The 25,870-nt window shown below is 37.2% G+C and overlaps 1 protein-coding gene across 1 annotated transcript in view; it reads right to left on the reverse strand.

Annotated features, from left to right (window-relative positions):
• Window positions 1-25,870, reverse strand: part of CNTN4 (contactin 4) — a 1,031,287-nt gene that overhangs the window by 870,060 nt on the left and 135,357 nt on the right. Inside the window, exon 2 of the mRNA XM_055557494.1 lies at window positions 4,679-4,719. The gene's annotated coding sequence lies outside the window, so the exon portion shown is untranslated. The remainder of the gene's footprint in view (window positions 1-4,678; window positions 4,720-25,870) is intronic.

The raw sequence follows: 25,870 nt of genomic DNA on the forward strand, positions 1-25,870 counted from the left end.
AAAGAGGAAACTGAAGAGAACGAAGACTGTACGTTGCTTACTGCTTTATCCTCGGGAATTGGGGTAACACTTAACGCATGCTAAAGAGTTGAAAAGTATTAGATGGATGCATAGATGGATGAATGAACATGTGGATGAGAGGAAGAAAGTCAGGGAAATGGATAAAAGGACAAGTGGAAAGAAATGAAAGAAGAAAGAAAAGACAAGTGGAAAGTGGAACAGAAAGAAGAGTTCACTTGTATCAATAATTTCATCTGTATTAGCTAGGATTCTAAATTGAGTAACAAAGACTCAGTTCAAACTAGCCTAAACAAAAGGGTCAATTACAAAAGGGTTTCTGTAGCTCCCAAATACCCAAGGATACTTTTCAAGGAGCTAGACAAAGAGTAGCAGAACACAAGACCTTAGAAGACAGAACTTAGGGGACTCAACTCTACAGGTCTTTCCCAGTCTCCTGTTCATCTGCTTGCCTGGGTACCTGAGGTTACTTTAACCTTATGGACATCAGTCACCTTCCTTGATAGAGAGCTCGACATCCTCACATCCACACTTCTATGGTTCTTTTTACAGTTTTGGCCCACGTCTTTTCTAATTCCTTTGTCCAGAGGAAGAGACAACTGTGAAATAGTTAAACTTGGGACACTGGCCCATGAATTCTGATCAGAATTGCTACTATATCTGTTATAAAAAATAGAGCTAAAAGCATACAGCTGTAAATTATGCCCTTGCATTTTGAACTATCAATGTTACTTTGTTTTTGAATTATGCAAAGATAGCACAGACATTAAATATCAGACTAGTAGTTAATAAAAAATAATAATATTTTAGAATCAGCTTTGAACAAATATTGAGTTTTCAAAACAACCTTTGCTGTATCTGAATCAATATATAATTTCTGCCCCACCCATGTCACGCTGTGACATGAGGATCCAATAAGATGAAGTACATAAATACATATAATAAATGTATGAAATGCAGTGACCATTGTAGTTGGCAACTCTCCTATTTTTAATATTAAGTATTAAGAAACAGAACAAGAATGGTCAAAGAAACCATCTATAGTCTTGTGATTTCTAAAGAAGATTTCCCTGTGATAGTTGATAAAATAATTATTACTCATTTAATTTTTTAAATAACTGTTCTTTCCAGAACCAATATACAGTTTTTCACAGTCTCTTGCCTAATACCTAAGACCATGGATGCAGATGCATTCTTTTTTCCCTGGTATTTCTTACTTAACTGTGTTTGCATTAAAGAAACGATATTGTGAGGTGATTTATCCAATAAAGCAGAAAACAAGAGGATAAGTAAGATCATTTTAAAAGCAGGAAGCAAATATAATTGGCCCACCCACTCCAACATACCACATGGGAAAAAATCAAGTCTGAAACTCTACTATCTTGTCGAGTAGACAGTTTTAAATTTTACAAAACAATTTTATTAAACACAACTGAGATACAAAGAAACACATGAATTGTACCAAAGCGACTTTTGTACCAATTGAAAAAAGGGAAGAGAGGTAGACAATCAAATTGCGGAACGACAAACAGAATGTGTTGGCCAGAAGGCAGTGAGATTTACATGAGCCACAGTGAAAGGACAAGTTGGCGGCAATGACCTTGAGCAGCAAGTTCTGGCTAGAGGGCATCTGGATGGCCTCCCGGAAGAGGTAGAAGTTCAGCGAGACATAAAAAGACAAGTAGAACTTTGACAGGTACAGAACTGGAAAAAAAGGGGTATCCTTGACAAAGGAAAGTGTATGAAAGGCAGAGAGCCAGGATCAAACACTGGGTAAAACAGCAAGTGACAAACAGCAACAGCATCAAGAACATGAAATCATGGTTAGAAAAACTGAAAAGTTAACTATGCAAGATTCTCAATGTCAGCATTATAGCTATCTATCCAATAATACAGTTAGCAAGAAAATGTAGATAATAAAACTGGAATTCACTAGAATACTTAGGATATTTACAACTTTGTTAATTAATTATTATTATGTTGGCCTCTGAAAATAAGTATATCTAGCTACTCTATTCATATGTTCATATAATTCTAATAAGTAACACACAAAGAATATCCATTATTTTAATTGCTTATTTTTAAATATTTCCCTTATAATTTTCTTCTATGATTTGCATTCCTTTGAAGGGAAATAACGCATTTATATATTGCCTTTGTCAAGGCCACGCTGAAAGCTGCCCTTTGTCATAAAAAGATATCTTTACTAATGGCATATAATCAAGCAGGCACTTCATTAGTCATTAAAACTTACTGTAAATATTCAACAGCTATGTAGCAATTGCAAAGAAAACAATGAAATTGATTTCAAACTGTAATGCCTGTGATTTGTCTCATAAAACACAGAAAAAACATTTCTGCAAAAAGAAAGACATGCAATGAAGGTTTTATTACCATTTGATTTACAAATGTTTAAAATATAGTTTTTAATATCTAGCACTCACGATGCTAAGTTTTTCCTAAATGAAGTTAGTGTTTTAATAAGCTTTGCTGCTTGTTATTACCATATTCACAGATAAGTTATTTTTTTTCCTCAGCAATGAATAACTAATATGTAGACTGAATCCATATAAAATGACATCATCTTACCATTTTCACCTACAAATTGGTAATTTTTATATTTCACCTAAAAATATAGAATTGTAGAATCTTAAACTTAGGAAAACAGTCTAAGAGATCTAGCAGATCCTTTGGCCTGACTCATAAAAAACCCCCTCTGGTTTTTTATGAGTCAGACCAAATGATTGCAAACTGCAATCATTTGCTATCTGCTGTTGAAATGTTTGAAATAAGCTTAAAATAATATATGAATGGGAGCAAGAAGAAGCAGTGAACACAGAATAAACCCAATACTCAAATGGATCTTTTTCCTTATGCATTCATCTTATAAATAAAAATAAAAGAAAAAAAAAGAGAAAAAGGAAAGGAAAAAGAAAAACAAATCTCAAGCAAATATCTTACCTCACAATAGTAAAGGTGCCTGAACATTATTTAGAATTGTTTTAAATGACCGGATAAGGGTATAAGGGTTTACTATTTGGACTAAATATACAACGCATTTATTTCTCTAATTCAAACAAAAGGAACTAAAATTAGCATCTCTAGATAACACTTTTTCATCTAAATAGATTGAAAAAATCAAGTGAATTATTCAAATCTAGCAAAGGAAGCCACTAAGAGAACATATTTTAACACTCTTCAACCTATCCAGAAGGAGAGAAATCAGATAAAAGATAACCTTGAGGTAATAAGGCTATAAGGGATTCTTTCAAAATAAGAGATTTTTCAAAATGAGTCATTCCTGTGTCTCCAAGTCGGGCAGAACAAAGAGCACAGAGGGAAGCCTGCCTTTCTAGATCCACTCAAACTCCAGAATTCAGTAAGTACACAAGAATATTCTCGACAATCAATCAAACCTTTTTGCACTCTTTTCCCATTAAACAGATTTACCTTACTCTGTCACCTCTTAATCCATAGCAGTTTTACCGACATGAAGATATTCACTTCTAAACTTTAACTTTTTGAAGTAAGAAATGAAGGTATTTCAGGAAAGAAAGAACCTAAGAAATCTTGATTTGACCCACTAATCATACAAATGAGGAAAGCACCTAAAGTGAGATGCTCAAAACCCCACAGCCTTTGAGAGTAAGAACAGTCTCTAAATGCTTGATTCAAGAACCCCTGGCTTTGTGATGACCTGACAAGTTAGGACACCATCCTCTTTGTTGTGATTTGGTCATTTTATATGAGACTGGGTGGTACACGTGCCTGTGCATGTATCTGTGTGGAGCTTAGACAGGCATTAGTACAGTTAAGACTCAATTTTTCACTGATTAATTAATCACTCCTAAATGGTCAGTAATCCTTTTTAAGTCTAAGATCTTTCCCATAAATTAAACTTCCTAATGCTACAGGATTATCTGCAGTTGGGTAACCAAATACAAATCACGTTATTATCATGGAACTACCAAAGTAAAATTGCTAAAATAAAGAAACTGATAATTCTCTAGTATTTGATGTATGCACTAAACAAGAAGGAAAAAAGACAGAGAACGTTGTTCAAATTATAAACATGGTTAGGTTTAAAAAATAATCAAAAAGATGATTTAAGATATCTGCTATTAAGAACAGAGACATCTGATCACTAAATACAAAAAAACATAAAATAATGCTTGTAGGGCAAAGGTGTGTTCTAAAATGCACATTTTGGTAATAGAGCCTAACGTAGGAAATAAATAAATGTCATAAAAAGCAAAGATTTACAGCTGAATAAATATGTGAAGGAAGACAAACAAATGCATTGCATATTATATTTAGTTATTCAGATAATGAATTTCAAGTAGTTAACTTTCCTACTTTAAAAAACTGTGCAGCTTTTAAATGCACTGATAAATGAGATTTAATAATAAATGCTATTTGCAAATTAATTTTGAGGACCAAATATTACATTGAAAATAACCATAAATACCTTATGATGTCAAATACATTGCTATTGCTGTCTGTATATTCTATTTATATAAATTATAAGTTAATTCCATAACTCCTTTCCATAAGGAAAAGGAGTCCTAGTTAAGATCAACATCAAAAATATTGTACAATTTCTCCACAGAAAAATATATTTGTATATTACAAACATATATTTAAATAAAATGGTACTTACCCCCAAATATGTTATTCATCTCAAGTTCAACTGCACATCACCTACAAATAAAGAAATAAGTTTTAGAATAAAGTGTAAATCTAGACTTAAAAAAAAAATCATCAGTTGCATTCCAGAGGTATCACTGGTGCTAGAAGAAAGTCTCAGTGACATGTTATGATAGAAAAACTTTCTCAGTCAATTACAGAGAACCTGATTTTACCAAGATACTCCTTAAACTGTACAGTAGGTTATCCTGATGAGCAAGGATACTGTCACAGTGAATCCTTAAAAAAGGCCAATAGGATGATCTATATCTAAATATATGAAAAAAATAAAGACACTGATACTGCAAAGATACTGATACTGCAATATGTTTAAATAAGTAAAATTAAGCATTTGATTTTCATATTAAAGTCAAAACTGTCCCATTTGAAATTAAAGAATAAACTATAAGATGGTTAAGAGCAACTATATTCATTTCTTATAATATATGTTATTATAAGAAATAATCCCCTTATCCCTTTCTTTAAAAATCACTGCCAAATTTTTTGATCAGAATACATTGTACAAAAATTCAAACCTAACTACAATCTGTGCAACAATTATAACAATTTAAAATAGTATGAAGGCTGTCCAAGACTTACAAATCCTCATATTTTTCATCCTCAAAAATCATATACTATACCTTTCTAAACTTCAACTCCAGGTGGTACTGATAATAGTTTAGACTTGAAACAAATTTACATTTCTTTCAGTTCTAAATTGTATCTTCATGCTTCCTTTTCTGAGCTCTAGATCTACTTAGCCAACTGACTATGTGAAATCTCTATTTGGATACCCTAAAGGAACCTCAAACTCAACTTGCCTGAAAACAAGTACACGACTCCCTGTACCAACCTCTTTTCCCATGAAATGGCCTACTTCTAGTGTTGACAGCACAAATTTTTAGATTGGTTTCCTGACACATCTACTTTAACTGAACTGTACGCAGTTTAGTTAAAGTAGATGAAATAGGAACAGCACTGAATGTTTATATTCCAGCACAGGCTGCAATGCCTCCTTCACAGTGGCCACTTTAAAACCCAAATGCTGAGTGGTTGTATGCAACAGTTAATGACTGAATTGTCCCAAGAACATGTACAATACTAGATGCTCCTGTGACTTCTCAACCATTAAAATTTAAAATCACACAAGAACATTTTACTGAAAACTATTTCTCCAGTCAGCAATAGTCACCATTGATGTATCACATGCTTATCATATAGAGACAATTGAAAGGACTTTGCAATTTGCACTGGGAAGATTTATTATACAAAGATTCAAAATGTCAGGGGAAGCACACTGATTGTAACCGCCCACCCTGGCCAGGCACCATAGCAACCATTTGCATGACTTGTTTTAAGACAGGAGGTCCTGGTAAGGAACACAGAACTAATAAGCTACCACCAACCGGAAGAGTTCGGGAAAGGTCAAAAGGAGACACCACATGCCCGACCACCTCCCAGAATCCTTCTCGCTGGCAACCATCTTGGCTGAACAAGGTGTGCACCCCCAGGAAGGACTCAGTCAGAATGACTGGCTAAAGACAACCTGGAAACTGATTCCATCACCATAAAACCTGAGATTGCCAGCCACATGGCAGAGCTGTTCTCCTGGCTTCCCTTACCCTACTGCTCTCCACCCGGGCGCCCTTTCCCAATAAAATCTCTTGCTTTGTCAGCACATGTGTCTCCTCAGACAATTCATTTCCGAGTGTCAGACAAGAGTCCAGTTCTGAGCCCTGGAAGGGGTCCCCCTTCCTGCAACAAAAATATAGATAAACAATGCTATGGCTTTAAGTTAGAAAAATAAAACAATATGGGAGAGTTTAATTTCCTCAAAATTTTGACAAACTTTGGATTTCCCTCGTGACAGAGTGGATCAGAACACGAGTTCAATCCATGGTCTGAGAAGATTCCACATGCTGCAGAGCAACTAAGCCCGTGCCCACAAATACTGAGCCTGCACACTCTAGAGCCTGTGCTCTGCAATGAGAGAAGCCACTGCAACGACAGCCCCACACAACAGAAGGAAGGGTGGCCTCAGCCTGCGGCAACGGGAGACAGTCCATGTAAAACAATGAAGACCCAGTGCAGTCAGAAATAAATGAATAGAAATTTTGACAAACTTAAAAAATGTTTACTATAGCATGTTGAAACACAGCCTAAGATATTCCCTTCCTAAATAGGTATCTGGGATTCTCTGGGACCGCATCAAAGTTAGCTTTCCTATTAATAATCTGCTTAAATGAAATAGCTTTCATATTATCCTGCTATATACATCTCTTCACACCTGGATAAACATATAAATGGATAATGTTAGCACATCATTAAATCACATGCAATTCAAAATAATCATTCGATTCAAGCTCTATTCAGAAGAGAAATAGGACAGAGGAGCGCTAAGACAAGAGATCTTATCAAGGCCACACATTAGCCAAAATAAATGAGAACTTAATTTCCCCAAATACCTATGGCCTTTTCCCATTGAAAAATAAATTCAGAGCAATACTACTCAAAGCAAGTGAACAAGCTTTAGCAAAGGTTCAAGCAACAAGAAAGAAAAGTATCTGGTTTCCACTTAGCATAAACTTGAATCTTGCGATGGAGGTAATAATGAAATGCTTCTTTGGTGGAGAGAGGGATGCTAAGTAAGCAAGAAAATAGAAGAGAGGGAAAAAAAAAAAGACAAAAGCAGTATGGTCTTTTTGAAGGTCACACTGATAAAATGATCAAACTTCACTTAGAGTAACTGAAGAGGATTAAAATATAATTCCTTTATGGCAAAGGCAATCAACAATGCATTTGCCTCAAGTTAAGAACAGTCTGTCTTCCTTACTCTAGGAGCTTTACCCAGTATTGTTAGCTCTGTAAGAGGATGTTTAATGAATTTTCCTATCAGACATTATCAGCAGAATTTCCTGCCAAAGCTTTCTTGGTCCAGCATCTGGACAGAAGTCACTTCTATAAGTAGTTCTGTACATAAATGAGGTAAGCAGAGAAACTCCACAAGCTGATGAAGTTTGTTAGTCTCAGCTAGATGCAATGAAGACCTCTTAATAAATATTATTGATTCTGTTGCCAAAATGTAGGTTGTCATTTCAGAATCTAAAGCTACCTGGCAAATTCTTATCTGAAAATAGGAAAACCTACCAGATGCCTAAATGGGGAAGAAGTCATATGGAATTACAGGAATGGGTGGAAATACTGCCAATGCTAATTATATCAGGTCAATTTTCCAGGAATTGCTCTTGTTTGCTTTTCTTCCACCTTTTGCTGTGTTTTCACTTTTTATAAAAAAGAGCATGAATATTTTTGAGAAAGGAGAACTCACTGGCCTCAAACCAAGGAGTTTGGATGGACTTTTCCATTAAATATCTTGAAAGTCATTTCTCTAATGAGCTTCTTCATATGCAAAATTAGAAGGGTGAGCTAGATGAGCTTCAAGTCTCTGCAAGAGAAAATAACAATCATATCCAGGATGATTCTATCATACTGCTGCTTTGTTACAAGGTTTATTAGAGAGAACACTCAAACAAACACCCAGAAAATGGTCTGAAGATGCTTAACATATTTCATTTCCCACACCATCCACACCTGTCCTCAATCAGTGCAGATAATGCTAAAGAGGAATTATTCAAAGTCAAGTACTACATACTGAATTGTATCTGCTTCGTTCAGGAAGGCTGTCTATATGATGGTACACATAGTCATGAGGGAGAATGCAGAATATATCACAAGACTGAAAGGGAAAAAAAAAGGAAGCAAAAGCTTTTTAATCGACCACTTAAAAGGTTATGTAGAGGCCACAAGGTGAAGGTATGAAGTATGTTTCTAGTGGAGAATGCTGTCTACTGACAATGAAACACTCGATATTCTTATGATTTTATTGAGTGAAGAGTCTATAGCGCATTTCAGTCCTGGATCAGTTAAGAATCTGGTATGTAAAAATAAAAGCCCATCAATTCTTAGCATTCCTTTGGGGTTTCTGTGGGTATATGTTTAATAACTGTCATATCTCCAAACAGTTCAGTCTGACCCCCATTTAGTTTAGAAATATAATGATAGTAGCCAGAGTTATCAGCCATGCTTTGATGGTTTAAATGCTCCTAACTGGTGCCCCATTAACCAATTTTTTTAGTATGCAAACAGATTTATATTTGAAAGTCTCAAACCACCTCAGGAAAGCGATTAGGGCACTTCATAAAAGCAGAATCTACTTGCCAAGGTCAAAAAGCTCCTGAATCTCTTCCTCAATTCGATATTTTTTATGACTTTCTACCCCCAAAGTTGTCTCATTTAGGTCTTGTTAATCCCTTGGCAGGGCTGTTTTGAGATATAGAGGGGAGGATGATATGCAAAGTGTGTAAAGGGTGTGGTCTCAACTATAACAGACCACACAAATGAAAACAAATACTTTCACACTTCATGTTTTACATCTATTGAATTGGCAAAGATCAAAAGATTTACACTATGTTGTTAAGTGTGCTGTAACAGTTATTCACATGCATTTTCAGTGGGTGTATCCTTTGGTACATACTCTCTGGAGGATTATTTATCAGTATCTATTAAAAGCAAAAAGACTTTTTTGGGGGGACTCGGGAATGCCTCCTCTAGAAATATAAAAGTCTAGGAAAATACAGTCATTGGAGCACTTCTTACCGGTTGTAATAGCTACCTAATAGGGTTGTTTTAAAGAACAAAATTGGCCTTTTACTGGTGTTAGTGGTTTGCAGATGCATGTAGTCACTCAGTCATGTCTGACTCTTTGAGACCTCATGGACTGTATGTAGCTGGCCAGGGTCCTCTGTCCACAGGATTTCCCAGACAAGAACCCTGGAGTGGGTTGCCATTTCCTCCTCCAGGGGATCTTTCCACCCAGGGATAAAACCCACGTCTCCTATGGCTCCTGCATTGGCAAGCAAATTCTTTACCACTGAGCCACCTGGAAAGCCCTGGTGTTGGTGGTAAGCACTGATAAAATTTAGCATGTAATTATTATTAGACAATGATACAAATCTTTTTTTTTAATACTACAAAATTTCAGAGAAGTAGAGCATATATTATATATATAAAAGTAGAGCATATAGCCTCATATTCATTATGGTAAAAAAAAAGCATATGTGTGTACTACACACACCTGTATCTAGAACATGGGATTTAAATTCTTTCTGGTAAAACATTTACTTCTCCTTCATTGACTACACTACAGCCTTTGTGTAGATCACAACAAAACTGGAAAATTCTTAAAGAGATGGCAATACCAGACCACATTACCTGTCTCCTGAGAAACCTGTATGCAGGTCAAGAAACAACAGTTAGAACTGGACATGGAACAACAAACTGGTTCAAAATTGGAAAGTAATACATCAAGGCTGTATATTGTCACCTGGCTTATTTAACTTCTACAAAAAGTATATCATGTGAAATGCGGACTGAATAAAGCTCAAGCTGGAATCAAGATTGCAGGGAGAAATAGCAATAACCTCAGATATGCAGATGGCACCACTCTAGCAGCAGTAGCAGCAATGGCAGAAAGCAAAGAGTAACTAAAGAACCTATTGATGGAGGTGAAAGAGGAGAGTGGAAAAGCTGGCTTAAAACTCAACTTTCAAAAAATGAAAATTATGGCATCCCATCCCATCCCACCCCTTCATGGAAAACAGATGGGGGAAACTGAGAGACTTTATTTTCTTGGGCTCCAAAATCACTGCAGATGACCACTGCAGCCATGAAATTAAAAGATGCTTGTTCCTTGGAAGAAAAGCTATGACAAACCTAGACAGCATATTAAAAAGCAGATATATCACCTTGCTGACAAAGGTCTGTCAAGTTAAAGCTATGATTTTTCCAGTAGTTATGTACGGATGTGTGAGTTGGACCATAAAGAAGGCTGAGTCCCTTTGATGCAAGAATTGATGCTTTTGAATTGAGGTGCTGGAGAAGACTCTTGAGAGTCCCTTGGACAGCAAGGAGATCAAACCAGTCAATCCTAAAGGGAATCAATTCTGAATATTAATTGGAAGGACTGATGTTGAAGCAGAAGCTCCATTACTTTGGCCACCTGATGTGAAGAGCTGATTCATTGGAAAAAAAAAACCCTGATGCTAGGAAAGATTGAGGGAACAAGGAGAAGGGGGTGACAGAGAATAAGATGGTTGGATGGCATCATCGACTCAACAGACATGAGTTTGAGCAAGCCCTGGGAAATAGTGAAGGACAGGGAAGCCTGGCATGCTGCAGTCCATGGGGTTGTAGAGAGTCAGACACAACTGAGCAACTGAACAACAACAAAATCCTGCCAATTGGCTAAATCTCTTTACAGAAAAGTATGTTGCTAAGTCACTTCAGTCGTGTCCGACTCTATGCGACCCCAGAGACGGTAGCCCGCCAGGCTCCCCTGTCCCTGGGATTCTCCAGGCAAGAACACTGGAATGGGTTGCCGTTTCCTTCTCCAAAGCATGAAAGTGAAAAGTGAAAGTGAAGCCATTCAGTCGTGTCTGACTCTTAGCGACCCCATGGACTGCAGCCTACCAGGCTCCTCTGTCCATGGGATTTTCCAGACAAGAGTACTGGAGTGGGGTGCCATTGCCTTCTACAACAGAAAAGTATAGTTTATGCATAATCATATATGTTAATTTCACAGGAATGTTTCACACTGAAATAATAAATGTCTAAAAGATTATAATCTGGATCAAAATTATCATTATCTTATTAGAATGTAATTGAGTTGAAGAGTAGTTTAAATATTTTCTGGGTTTTTCTTTTCTGTAGCTACATGACATTCTAACCATTATCACCCATTCATTTTAGCTGAATGACAAAGAGAAAAAATGTGAATAAAAGTATATTCATTTGACATTAATCCAAAATAACCAATTTGCTTCTTATGAGCCTGAGTTATTGCCGAGGTAGATTTGTTGAATTAGAACAGCAACTTTTCCTCAGGAATCTTCTAATTTTGTTCCAATCACTGGAGTCATGTTTATGTATTTCCTTGCACAGACATACTGCTTCCTCAGACAACTCTTGAGAATAGGAACTCTTTATTGATGATTGAATATCAAACAGTGAGATGACGAGCCAGCTAGGTTAAAAATATGAAAGGGCATTTAAACTTAAACATAAAAGAGATCATATGAATGAAAAAATAGAGGGGATGCAGAAGAATGAATTAGGAAAACTCCTTCCCTTCCTTTTCTCTCAAGAGCTTTTCCATACCTAACAGGAAAGTTGGGTTGTGCTCTCCAGTATGGTACCAATATTTAGAGTTGTGCTATCCAGTATGATATCACTAGCCATATATGACTACTGAGGGCTTGTAAGGTAGCTAGTAAGAAATGAAGAGACGGCATAAAAAAAAGTGTAATGTATCTTACTCAAAATTGTTTTATATGGATATATTTTGAAAACAACATATGTATAAAATTTCACCTGTTTCATTGTACTTTTTATTGTGACTTCTAGAAAAATCGAAATTATATTTTTGGCTCAGAGTGTATTTCCACTGGACAGGACAGAATTAAAACATCATTATCTATGACACATGTATATGCCATGTGTTCCTTTTTGTGCACTTGTGCTTCAATGTTTCCAGTAGCTAAGTCTGTCTCTAAAAGGGAAGAACCCATATATCTGTACAATTGCATCTTCACTGGGCCTGGGAAAACTGGTTACTCCCATGATATGGGTCCAGCTTTTCCTCCTCAAAACAAGGTTCTACCCAATACAGTGCTGCAGTCAGAAAGCTTGCGTTTCCAGCTAGGATACCTGGGTAAATCACTGAAATGCTCTTGAGTCCCTGTCTCAGGTGCATGTCTGCCTTTCTAGCCATCAGCCAGACTGCTGTAAAAGTCATTTAAGTCATTTAGTTTTATCTCAACAAATGGCATACTGAACAACTAACCCTTTGCAATCCATCTAAACTGCAGCAGAAATACTGCATCTCTGCTGCCAGTCACACTGCTGTTTACAACAGGGGGCAACTGATTTGTTCATTCCTAAGTCATAACTTGGACTTTTCTTTTCTTTTTTTTTTAATTTTATTTTATTTAACTTTACAATATTGTATTGGTTTTGCCATATATCAAAATGAATCTGCCACAGGTATACATGTGTTCCCCATCCTGAACCCTCCTCCCTCCTCCCTCCCCATACCATCCCTCTGGGTCATCCCAGTGCATCAGCCCCAAGCATCCATGGACTTTTCTATTCTATAATGTTTCTTTTTCAAAGCAAGTGAATGGGGTATGGATCTCTGATAAAGCTTATAATGATGATCACAGTATTAGAATTATGAGTAAAGAAACTTTAGATTAAAAACAGATTCAAGTTTCATGATTATGTATTCCTGTTAACAACTGACTCTTTCATACACCCATGAATTCACTCAAACATTTGGAGCATGCCCTACTACCATAGCATGAAAACAATCAGGCTTTGAAATCAGAGATACCTGAATGTTAATTTTAGCCACTTCAAGTGTTCTATGTGTATGTGGGGGTGTTAGTCCCTCAGTTGTGTCCGACTCTGTGACCCCATGGACTGTAGCCCACCAGGCTCCTCTGTCCATGAAATTCTCCAGGCAAGAATACTGGAGTGGGTTGCCAGTTCCTGCTCAAGTGTTCTATACAGCCCTGTAAACCCTGTAATGTTGGAATAAACTATTAAGACCAGAAGATTTTTAGGCAATTAAATTAGATATTAGTTGTAAAAAAAATAGCATATTTTCTGGCACATAACGTTCAGTAAAATGTTATTTAAAATAATATTTACTATTATGTACTTACTGTTCTCAATACTGAAGGTACTATAAGACACAGGATCTGCCTTCAAAGCATTATTTAGATTATCATCCATCAGCTATATTTAAGAAAGTCTATAAGAATGGCTTTTTAAAGAATCCTGGTAACTAAATAGTATGAAATAGTAAATCTCAGGCTATTATCCTGATTTAGCACCATGTAAGGGCAACCTTAACCTCAGAAGATCCTTTCAATAAGCCTAAGGAATTTTGCACATTAAAATACAGTTCACCATTTTCACTTGGTCTTTCAAAACTGAAATTCAGCAAACTCTTGAGGAAACAACGGTTCCCTCTTCTACCATGTTTAAAGTTACCCTAAATACTTTGTTAAATAGATTTCCTCTTAAGACATTTTTTAATAACACACAAAACTGATCATCATCACATCCTAATGCAATAATCACTTATCATGATCCTCTAGTTCAGGAAGGGAGGTAAGATGTCAATGATGGGAAAGTAAATTCTTGCCTCCTTCCATAAACTTAGCTATGTAAACTCCTGCCATGAACAGCCATCATCTTTCCCATTTTTCTTTTTTTTTTTTTTTTTAAAATTTTATTTTATTTTTAAACTTTACATAACTGTATTGGATTTGCCAAATATCAAAATGAATCCGCCACAGGTTTACATGTGTTCCCCATCCTGAACCCTCCTCCCTCCTCCCTCCCCATTCCATCCCTCTGGGTCGTCCCAGTGCAAGCAATAAGATTTCCAGAGAAAGGCCCTCTGGGCAATTTCCCAAGACTACTGTATTAGAGTTCTCAAAATAAAGGTTGTACCAACTTGTAATCATTTTTATACAGAGTAGGAGCCACACTGACACAGAAAAGTGATTCTGCCATCTACTATGAAAACATATTATGAGCCTCCCTTTCGTAGATAGCTACAATATCACATCTCAAACGTCCCACACATTGGAATGACTACTTTTTTTCTAATGTGTCTTTCTTTCGTTTTGGCTGTGCTGGGTCTTTGTTTCTGTGTGTGGGCTTTCTCCAGTTGCAGCAAGTGAAAGCTACTCTCCAGTCACAGTAGCTTCTCCAGTTGTCGAGCACATGCTCTAGGGCATTTGGGCTTCAGTAGTTGTGGTTTCTGGGCTCTAGAGCACATGCTCAATACTTGTGGCACACAGGCTTAGTTGTCCCAGGTCACGTGGGACCTTCCTGGATCAGGGATGGAACCCATGTCTTCTGCCATTGGCAGGCTGATTCTTTACCACTGAGCCACCAGGGAAGCCCCTGGAATGACTGCTTTTAAATCAACCAAATACTATCCATTAACTATTAACTGGTAACAGAAGACATAACCCCATTTTCAAAAGACTTAAAATGTTGTTTTTAAATAGATCTGAATTCTAAGCATTCATATATGTTTTCATATATATTTCAAGTAGTTATAGTTCAAGACTGCCCTCAAAACCCAATTCTAACCAAGTAAAATGACTTAACAATCAGAGCCTCAGTATCTTGAGCTGTAAAATGGAGACATTTGTATCTAAACTGCAGTCCTATTAGAAATCACAGTCTTATTACTACTATTGGCTAGAGCAGGGGTCTGCTAACTTTTTCATAAAGATCTAGAGGATAAATATTTTCAGCTTTGCAGACCATAAAATTTGTATCAGAACTATTCAATTCTGCTGATGTAATATGAAATCAGTATAAATGATACAAACGCAGATGAGTGGGGTTGTGTGCCATTAAACCTTATTTATGGACACTGACATTTGAATGTCATGATTTTCATATCATGAATTACTATTCTTTTGTATTTTTCCAATCATCTACAAATTAAAACAACAACAAAAAACTTGCTTAGTAAGTGGAAGACTTATAAAGTAGTGGATAACCGGATTTGGCCAGCTGGCCATAGATTGCCAACCCCTTGGCCAGAAGACTCAGATCCAAACTTAGGTAAATTGATTATGTATTTAACTGGCCAAAATGTTTTTGTAAAAATAATCACTTGTAATAAATTGAAAATGCTTTTCTCTATATACAAAACCATGGTATTTTAATTTACTTAACTTTAAATTCTGTTTAACACTTTTTTGGGGGAAAAAAAGAAACTTTTCACTATTTAATCACTTCCCACTTTATAGATCTTTTAGTAGTATTTTCTAACATAGAAAGTTGAACTATGGTACTTCAAACGATTGCAAACAAATTTATTTACAGTGCTTGTTAAACCTACTGCTTATTTTCCTTACTAAATTAACTGTGGTTTGTGAAACAAACAAATGAATCCAACAATACAAGATGCAAAAACAATTTCAATAAGTAGGTCTTCATTTACTATTTAATCTCCTTTCTGCCACTGACTTAAAAACATCTGCCAGGAAGAGGTGCAAACACCATATTTCTCCAGTTACATAATGTTAATTATAATGGAATTACACCACAAATAAAATCTTAATCATGTTGGCCACTCTTCTCTGTGTTCTTATTACTTACTCAGACTCCCAATCCATTAAATCTGTGCTGCCTTATTAAAAAGGGCAGAGTTGCAGGGATAGAGAAGATGAATTTGATTTGGTCAAAAGGTCAAGGCATAATAATTTACTTGAGTAAGTACAGTGGGGCATCATCTTTTCATCCCTTTATATCTTGTGCTTTCAATGCTGAATTATATTAAAAATGAACAAAAGACGGTGAATATCAGGGCAGTTGTCCTTAGATAACCAAGCAAACAGACAACACCATTTTAGTATTAGTTGACTTTAGTGTTAGCTGTTCTCCTGACATTAAGTTAGAGTTTAAAGAGATTTAACAATCATTCCTAATCCATCATTATTTTGTAATCCAATTTATTTACCTTATTGAACCTAATTGCAATGACCAGTAAAATTTTTAGGGATACAAAGATTAGTATTGTAAGTCAGAAAAGTTCACAAGTCATCAGAATAGGTTTCTGTTTTGTTTTCTGAGTCATGGCATCACAGTAGCCCCCAAACAATAAACACATTATCCACATTACATGGATGCACATGCCTACATATAGTTAAATACAAAGATACTAACAGAAGGCAGTATAAAGCAGGGATTAAGAGCACATACTTATAGAACTGGATTGACTGGTTTTGTAAGCTCAGCCGTTTATATATTTGTGTGATCTTAAATAATTCACTTACTTTATGCCTTCTTTGTATGCAAAATGGAAAAATAAAAAGAACAGCCTTTGGGTTTCCTGCTTAGCAGCAGCAGCAGCAAATAGCTCAGTTAGTAAAGAATCTGCCTGCAACGCAGGAGACCCCGGTTCTATTCCTGGGTTGGGAAGATCCCCTGAAGAAGGAATAGGCTATCCACGCCAGTATTCTTGGGCTTCCCTTGTGGCTCAGCTGGTAAAGAATCCACCTGCAATGCAGGAGACCTGGGTTGGGAAGTTACTCTGGAGAAGGGAAAAACTACCCACTCTAGTATTCTGGCCCTAGAGAATTCCATGGACTGTATAGTACATGAGGTTGCAAAGAGTTGGACTTGACTGAACAGCTTTCACTTTACTTTCCACACAATGTTAGAATAATTAGAAAAATATGCATAAAGTTTTTATAACATTATCTGACATAAAGTAAGAACATGTAAATGTTTGCCAAATAAAGCAATGGCTAAATATGTATTTTCCATTGAATAATATTCTATATTACTGCTTCTTTATAATACTTGAATTCTAATAGGTCATTACTATAAGGCTTTTCTTAGACCTCTATAAGAAAAACAAAACATAAGAACAGTCCCATCCATGATAAACATTTGCCAATGATACATTTGAAAAAGGAATCTAAGCACTGTTTGGTTCAAATACCACCAATGTCTGACATAATTGACGAAACAAAATTACAGGGAACAGGACACTTACTTTGAAAGCACCTAATCATAAAAAAGTCTTTAAACAGCTGTACAGACTTGCTGCTGCTGCTGCTGCTGCTAAGTCACTTCAGTCGTGTCCGACTCTGTGCAACCCCATAGACGGCAGCCCACCAGGTTCCCCTGTCCTTGGGATTCTCTAGGCAAGAACACTGGAGTTGGTTGCCACTTCCTTCTCCAATGCATGAAAGTGAAAAGTGAAAGTGAAGTCGCTCAGTCATGCCCAACTCTTAGCGACCCCATGGACTGCAGCCTACCAGGCTCCTCCGCCCATGAGATTTTCCAGGCAAAAGTACTGGAGTGGGGTGCCATTGTCTTCTCCAGTACAGACTTGGGTCCCCTATATTAATCCTGAAAATCAGCCACTTCACTGGCTCCTGCTCTGTACATAAAGTGTTTGCTCTCAATCCCATGCTTTCTTTTATTCTAAATATCCCTATGACCTGTCTCCAAACTCCCAGGTCCTCATCAATAAACTTGACAAGATTCTTATCCGAGCCCCATTTAGCAGCACATCACTTTGCTAACTACCATAGGGAATGTCAAGACTCAAAAGAGGCAGGCACAAACCATAAAGGAGATTAAAATCTATTTAGACAAACAAAACATTAAAAAGGTGGACAATAATGGCAACATGAAACCATACAAAAAGGAAGTAAGAACTCAAAAGGCAAGCATAGGTGCAGTGCTTCAGCGTCTATACAGCATTCTCACCAGTACAGTAATTCGTTTTGTGGCCTCAATCCACTGTTGATCAGCAAGTTAAAAAAACAAACCAAAAAAACAACTACTATCTTGATATTACAAAGACTACCAAACACAGTCTCAGGAAATCTAAGTAACTTGCTCAAAGTCTTAAAATTAGACATAAACCCATAGTGCAGAACCTAGATCTTCATGCTCACATTCATGATTTTAAACTACAGCACTCCATTTCCTTAAAGGAGAGACCCACAGGATTTGAGCACTCTGTAATCACCTGCCAGAGACAGGGTGTGAGCCAGTTCATGATGAGTGGTCAGAAGAGGGCATCTGACAGAAGAGGGAAAGGTCACTGCAAATGGAAAATGGCATCAGTTCAATAAGGTATAGAAAAAGTTCAGGTTAATGGCTTTAAAGGGAGTGTTTGGAAAGGAAGTATGTGTTGACAAGAACAGGAAAGCCATCAGTTATTATTCTGCATTTCCTATTGGCTGTGCAAAAGATGGCGGAGAAGGACCGAATTTTAAAGCAATTGTATTGAGCATTATAAAATTAAATTCCAACTCCAGCAGCACTAGTACCCTTCTATCTCTTTATCTCAAGATTAATATGACCTACACACTACACACTCAGTCAATCTGATTAACTTGGGATCCTCAGACCAATTGGTACCCCATGCTGAATGATCAGGGACAACTGGGCAAACCTTAAGATATATGGTACACTTAGGATGTTAGAAGCACTGCACTAAAATCTTTCATATTATCTCATTTATTCTTCAAAATAACCATAGCAGCTGTTTCAGGGTCCTCAAGACTGCCCCTAAAATTAAAGGTTTGCTAGTTTCAGCATGTAAGCTTCACTTGTGTGTAAGATTTATGACAATGGTGTAGTAGGAAAACAAAGATAGGTAATCAAGGAAAAAAAAAATACAGGAAGAGTCTGGAGTAATCCCAGTGTCAAGCTTCCTTATGCTGCCTCCCAGTGAAGTGGTCACAGAGAGCGTACACTTTCCCAGCAATGCCAATGCATCAACACGTCTGCAATGTTTCCATCCAGAGAAGCTGATTAGAGACTCAGTGTGGGCACTGAGAATTAGTTTCACTTGTAGGAGGGCTGGTCACATAGGTACTCTCTGCTAGAATTACCTAAATTCCATACAACTGAAAGAAAGTGGGTATTCAACACACACCAAATTATTTGTACAGGCAGCTTATATATACTGAGCTACTCTTATCAATTACAAAACTTTGTATTATTATTAGCCAAAGGTCAATTTCACATGCATGCCTCTTAGGATAGTAGTCTTAGGTCGAACATACCAATTGTTTTCTACACAGAAGAAAATATTATTATTTCATGCAGATGAAGTAACTAAATTGCAGATACCATCACTGTCAATCAGGAGTCAGTCTCAGTGTCATATAGTGTGAAATTAACTTGAGTTTTCCACTCAAAATACCAACTGGAGGAGTATCTATTTACTGGTCATTCATCCCCTATTGGTTAAGGTTCTCAGGAGGTATTAACCCTTCATTATTACACTCCTGGAGTACAAAATGACAACCCACTCCAGTATCCTTGTCTGGAAAATTTCCGGACAGAGGAGCCTGGCAGACCCCAGTCCTTGGGGTTGTAAAGTGTAGGATATGACTGAGCACTACACTGCGCTGCATATTAGAGAAAACTTAGGGCAGAAAGCAAGAATCTCTGAAGCAGAACACAACCTGGTTTTGCAACAAGGATGGGAGCCAAAATCTGCATCCAGAGAATCAAAGATGGGGCATAGAAAGTATTAACAGCCTGTATTAGACCCCAGGCAGGTCTAATATCTGCCATACCCAAGTCCTAATCCTATCCTTATGCCATACCTGAGTCATCATGGTGGATTCTATCAAATTCCCTCATAATGGATTAGAAGTCCCTAAGTAGCTTTCTTTTCTTTTTTTTGGGGGGGGGGCCCTCCAAAATCACTGCAGATGGTGACTGCAGCCATGAAACTAAAAGACGCTTGCTCCTTGGAAGAAAAGTTATGACCAACCTACACAGCATATTAAAAAGCAGAGACATTACTTTGCCAACAAAGTTCCATCAAGTCAAAGCTATGGTTTTTCCAGTAGTCATGTACGGATGTGAGAGTTGGATTATAAAGAAAGCTGAGGGCTGAAGAATTGATGCTTTTGAGTTGTGGTGCTGAAGAAGACTCTTGAGAGTCTCTTGAACTGCAAGGAGATCCAACCAGTCAATCCTAAAGGAAATCAGTGCTGAATATTCATTGGAAGGACTGCTGCTGAAGCTACAATACTTTGGCCACCTGATGTGAAGAACTGACTCATTTAAAAAGACCCTGATGCTGGGAAAGATTGAAGGTAGGAGAAGGGAATGACAGAGTATGAGATGGTTAGATGGCATCACCATCTTGATGGACATGAGTCTGAGTAAGCTCCAGGAGCTGGTGATGGACAGGGAAGCCTGCTGTGCTGCAGTCCATGGGGTCACAAAGAGTCAGACACAACTGAGCAACTGAACTGAAGTAGCTTTCTTTACTATCTGAGCCACAAGGGAAGAGGAATAAACAGTGCGGACCAATATGACAGTGCTAACTTCAGTTTGTTTGGCAAGGAGGATGATAAGAGTAAAAATCTGTCTTAAAAATTCCACCTCAACTCAGCTTTCTTTAGAAAAAGCCTATTTGAGGTCAGCAATTGTTGATACAAATACATTTAGCTAATATAAATAAATAAATAAAATTTTAAGTTTTGCAGAAAGCCTGACTCTGACTCAGTTTGGTTCCTGCTCAACACTCTAGGAGACATGAAGGTTTGTTTACATATTTGAAGAACTACTGATTGTATGTTAATAACAGTAATATTTTTCAAGGGTTAGAAAATTGCTACCACCGAGTTTTAGAATATTCATCCCCCCACCAAAGAAATTATGTAAATTCACTCCCATATTGCTATTCAAAGTCCTTCCCAATCCCCCTCCTCCTAGCCCCTGGCAATCACCAACATATTTTTTGTCATTATAAACTTGCTTATTCAGGAAACTTCATATAAGTAGAATCAGACATTATATGGTCCTTTGTGACTGGTTTCTTTTATGAAGCATAATGTTTACAAGGTTAATCCATGTTATAGCATGTATCAGTAATTCATTTATATTTATTTCCAAATAACATTCTATCACATGAATATTACATACTTGTTTATCTGTATATCTGTTGATGAACATTTAGGATGAGTCCACATTTTAATGATTAATGCCCCTTTGAACAGTGTGGCTTTATGTTCTCATTTCTCTTGGGTAAATTCCTAGGAGTTAAATTTCTGGGTCAAATGATAGCCTTTATGTTTAATAGTGAGGTATAGCCAAACAGTTTTCCAAAAAGTTATGTTATTTTACAATCCTATCAGTAGTGTATGAGAGTTCCAATTTTTACACTTTTTCATCAACACCTGTTACTGGCAAATACAAATATTTGAAGGCCAGTTACTTTCAGGACATCAATGGCTTGACTAAGAAACTTGCTCATTATTTGCATTCAGTATTCATAAATACATATTTAGGAGAATACCTTTTCCTGGAGTTTACAGTTACAAATGCCTGCAGTTTACAAAAATGACACGCCCTCTAATAGTTGTTATCACAGTGGGAAAACAAAAACAGCTCACCTACACGTAACAGGTGGCAGACAGTGCTAAGTTTTCACAGTAATTCCAAATGGAAAGATCAAACCCAAGAAGGTATGATTTGAGGATTACTTTAATCAGAGTAGTATTTGAGTTAGAGTAGAAGAAGCTAACAAAAGAGAAAGATAGATGTCATGAACTGAATGTTTGCAACCCCCCAAGTTCATGTGGTGAAGCCCTAACCCCCAATGTCATGGCATTTAGAGGTGGAGCCTTTGGAAGGTAATTAAGTTTAGATGAAGTCATGTGGGTAGGGCTTCCACAATGGGATTTGGGTCCTTATAACAACAGACAGAAACCAAAGCTAGCCTTCAACATGTAAAGAACACAGGAAGAAGGTGGCAATCTGCAAGCAAGAGGGTTCTCACCTGAAACCCCATCTCTTGATGCTCTAGTCTTTGACTTCTCAGCCTCTGTAATTCTGACAAATAAATACCTGCTCAAGCAACTCAGTACATGGTATTTTGTATGGCAGCTTGCTCTAAAATAATAGCATACCAGATGCAGGAAACATTATGAACGACAACATAGAAAAACAAACGAGAGATTGTATTTTTCTAAAATCAAGTACTGAAGCACAGAACTCATTTAAACTTGTCTTCTAAACATGGTGGAAACAATATTCTTCTGGTAAATGGAAAGAGAATCTAAAATTAGATGTAGGAAGAAAGTTGTCTTAGGGAAATAAAAAGAATCATGGCATGAATTTGGCAAAGCTAATTCCATTAACTTTAAGGTCTATAATTCTGAAAAATGCCATCTTTTATTGGGGAATATTTGATAGCTTATGATACAGCTCAAAACAACCATAAAAAATAATGCTTAAATCACCTGCCAATATGAATAATGATTATGAGTTATAAGTAAATAAACAAATCTGTTATAAATTGCATTGCCATAATTAAAACAAAAACAAAGTCGTATTTTTATTTCCTTATATTGTTAATATGGGCCAAAATTTAAGAAAACTCCAAGGAGTGTACCTTAAAAGATAGAAATGACTTTAACAATCTAGGAGAGGAAGTTTAATAGAGAGTTACCAGTTGACTTCTCAGCCTCTGTAATTCTGACAAATAAATACCTGCTCGAGCAACTCAGTACATGGTATTTTGTATGGCAGCTTGCTCTAAAACAATAGCATACCAGATGCAGGAAACATTATGAATGACAACATAGAAAAACAAATGAGAGATTGTATTTATCTAAAATCCATTTTAGATAAATGACCAGCTAATAGTTTCAACTGGTAACTGGGGGGATCTAAATAATAAAGAGAAAAAGAACGCAATGACATAGAAAATCCAACATCACCCAAAGAGCAGACTTTGGCAAAGCCAAACCAGATAACATTTTCCAATAACATTAATAATGTCATACAAGAGGAAACAAAATTTAAATAAGGGAAGTAAAGTTCAATTTACAGAGAGAGTCTCTGGTTCATTTACATTCTAGAAATATTTTTCTGTCACTGAGATACAAGAACTCAAAACTATCTTAGATAAGTTTACTTTTGGAGAGCTAGAAAAGCCAAGACAGAGAACTGTCCCAAGTTAAGGAACTGGTTGAAATAAAAATCACCAACTCTTTTCCTTCAGAGTTACTGTTCACATCAAACTAACTTCAGTTCAGTTCAGTCGCTCAGTCATGTCCGACTCTTTGTGACCCCATGAATCGCAGCACGCCAGGACTCCCTGTCCATCACCAACTCCCGGAGTTCACTCAGACTCACTTCCATTGACTCAGTGATGCCATCCAGCCATCTCATCCTCTGTCATCCCCTTCTCCTCCTGCCCCCAATCCCTCCCAGCATCAGAGTCTTTTCAAATGAGTCAACTCTTCGCATGAGGTGGCCAAAGTGCAGGAGTTTCAGCTTTAGCATCATTCCTTCCAAAGAAATCCCAGGGCTGATCTCCTTCAGAATGGACTGGTTGGATCTACTTGCAGTCCAAGGGACTTTCAAGAGTCTTCTCCAACACCGCAGTTCAAAAGTATCAATTCTTCGGCACGCAGCCTTCTTCACAGTCCAACTCTCACATCCATACATGACCACAGGAAAAACCATAGCCTTGACTAGACAGACCATTGTTGGCAAAGTAATGTCTCTGCTTTTGAATATGCTATCTAGGTTGGTCATAACTTTCCTTCCAAGAGTAAGTGTCTTTTAATTTCATGGCTGCAGTCACCATCTGCAGTGATTTTGGAGCCCAAAAAAATTAAGTCTGACACTGTTTCCACTGTTTCCGCATCTATTTCCCATGAAGTGATGGGACAGGATGCCATGATCTTAGTTTTCTGAATGTGGAGCTTTAACCCAACTTTTTCACTCTCCACTTTCACTTTCATCAAGAGGCTTTTTAGTTCCTCTTCACTTTCTGCCATAAGGGTGGTGTCATCTGCATATCTGAGGTTATTAATATTTCTTCCGGCAATCTTGATTCCAGCTTGTGTTTTTTCCAGTCCAGCGTTTCTCATGCTGTACTCTGCATATAAGTTAAATAAGCAGGGTGACAATATACAGCCTTGACATACTCCTTTTCCGATTTGGAACCAGTCTGTTGTTCCATGTCTAGTTCTAACTTTGCTTCCTAACCTGCATTCAGATTTCTCAAGAGGCAGGTCAGGTGGTCTGGTATTCCCATCTCTTTCAGAATTCTCTACAGTTTATTGTGATCTACACAGTCAAAGGCTTTGGCATAGTCAATAAAGCAGAAATACATGTTTTTCTGGAACTCTCCTGCTTCTTCCATGATCCAGCGGAGGTTGGCAATTTGATCTCTGGTTCCTCTGTCTTTATAAAACCAGCTTGAATATCATGAAGTTCATGGTTCACATATTGCTGAAGCCTGGCTTGGAGAATTTTGAGCATTACTTTACTAGCATGTGAGACGAGTGCAATCATGTGGTAGTTTGAGCATTCTTTGGCATTGCCTTTCTTTGGGATTGGAATGAAACGGACCTTTTCCAGTCCTGTGGCCACTGCTGAGTTTTCCAAATTTGCTGGCATACTGAATGCAGCACTTTCACAGCATCATCTTTCAGGATTTGAAATAGCTCAACTGGAATTCCATCACCTCCACTAGCTTTGTTCGTAGTGACGCTTCCCAAGGCCAACTTGACTTCACATTCCAGGATGTCTGGCTCTAGGTCAGTGATCACACCATCGTGATGATCTGGGTCGTGAAGCTCTTTTTTGTGGCGTTCTTCTGTGTATTCTTGCCATCTCTTCTTAATATCTTCTGCTTCTGTTAGGTCCATACCATTTCTGTCCTTTATTGAGCCCATCTTTGCATGAAATGTTCCCTTGGTATCTCTAATTTTCTTGAAGAGATCTCTAGTCTGTCCCATTCTGTTGTTTTCCTCTAATTCTTTGCATTGATCGCTAAGGAAGGCTTTCTTATCTCTCCTTGCTATTCTTTGGAACTCTGCATTCAGATGCTTATATCTTTCCTTTTCTCCTTTGTTTTTCGCTTCTCTTCTTTTCAAAGCTATTTGTAAGGCCTCCCCAGACAGCCATTTTGCTTTTTTGCATTTCTTTTCCATGGGGATGGTCTTGATCCCTGTCTCCTGTACAATGTCATGAGCCTCATTCTATAGTTCATCAGGTAAGATCTAGGCCCTTAAATCTATTTCTCACTTCCACTGTATAATCATAAGGGATTTGATTTAGGTCATACCTGAATGGTCTAGTGGTTTTCCCTACTTTCTTCAATTTAAGTCTGAATTTGCAATAAGGAGTTCATGGTCTGAGCCACAGTCAGCTCCTGGTCTTGTTTTTGCTGACTGTATACAGCTTCTCCATCTTTGGCTGCAAAGAATATAATCAATCTGATTTTGTTGTTGACCATCTGGTGATGTCCATGTGTAGAGTCTTCTCTTGTGTTGTTGGAAGACGGTGTTTGCTACGACCACTGCATTTTATTGGCAAAACTCTATTAGTCTTTGCCCTGCTTCATTCCGTATTCCAAGGCCAAATTTGCCTGTTACTCCAGGTGTTTCTTGACTTCCTACTTTTGCATTCCAGTCCCCTATAATGAAAAGGACATCTCTTTTGGGTGTTTGTTCTAAAAGGTCTTGTAGGTCTTCACAGAACCGTTCAACTTCAGCTTCTT

This window comes from Bubalus kerabau, chromosome 20, assembly GCF_029407905.1.
Source record: "Bubalus kerabau isolate K-KA32 ecotype Philippines breed swamp buffalo chromosome 20, PCC_UOA_SB_1v2, whole genome shotgun sequence".
Classification (NCBI taxonomy): domain Eukaryota; kingdom Metazoa; phylum Chordata; class Mammalia; order Artiodactyla; family Bovidae; genus Bubalus; species Bubalus kerabau.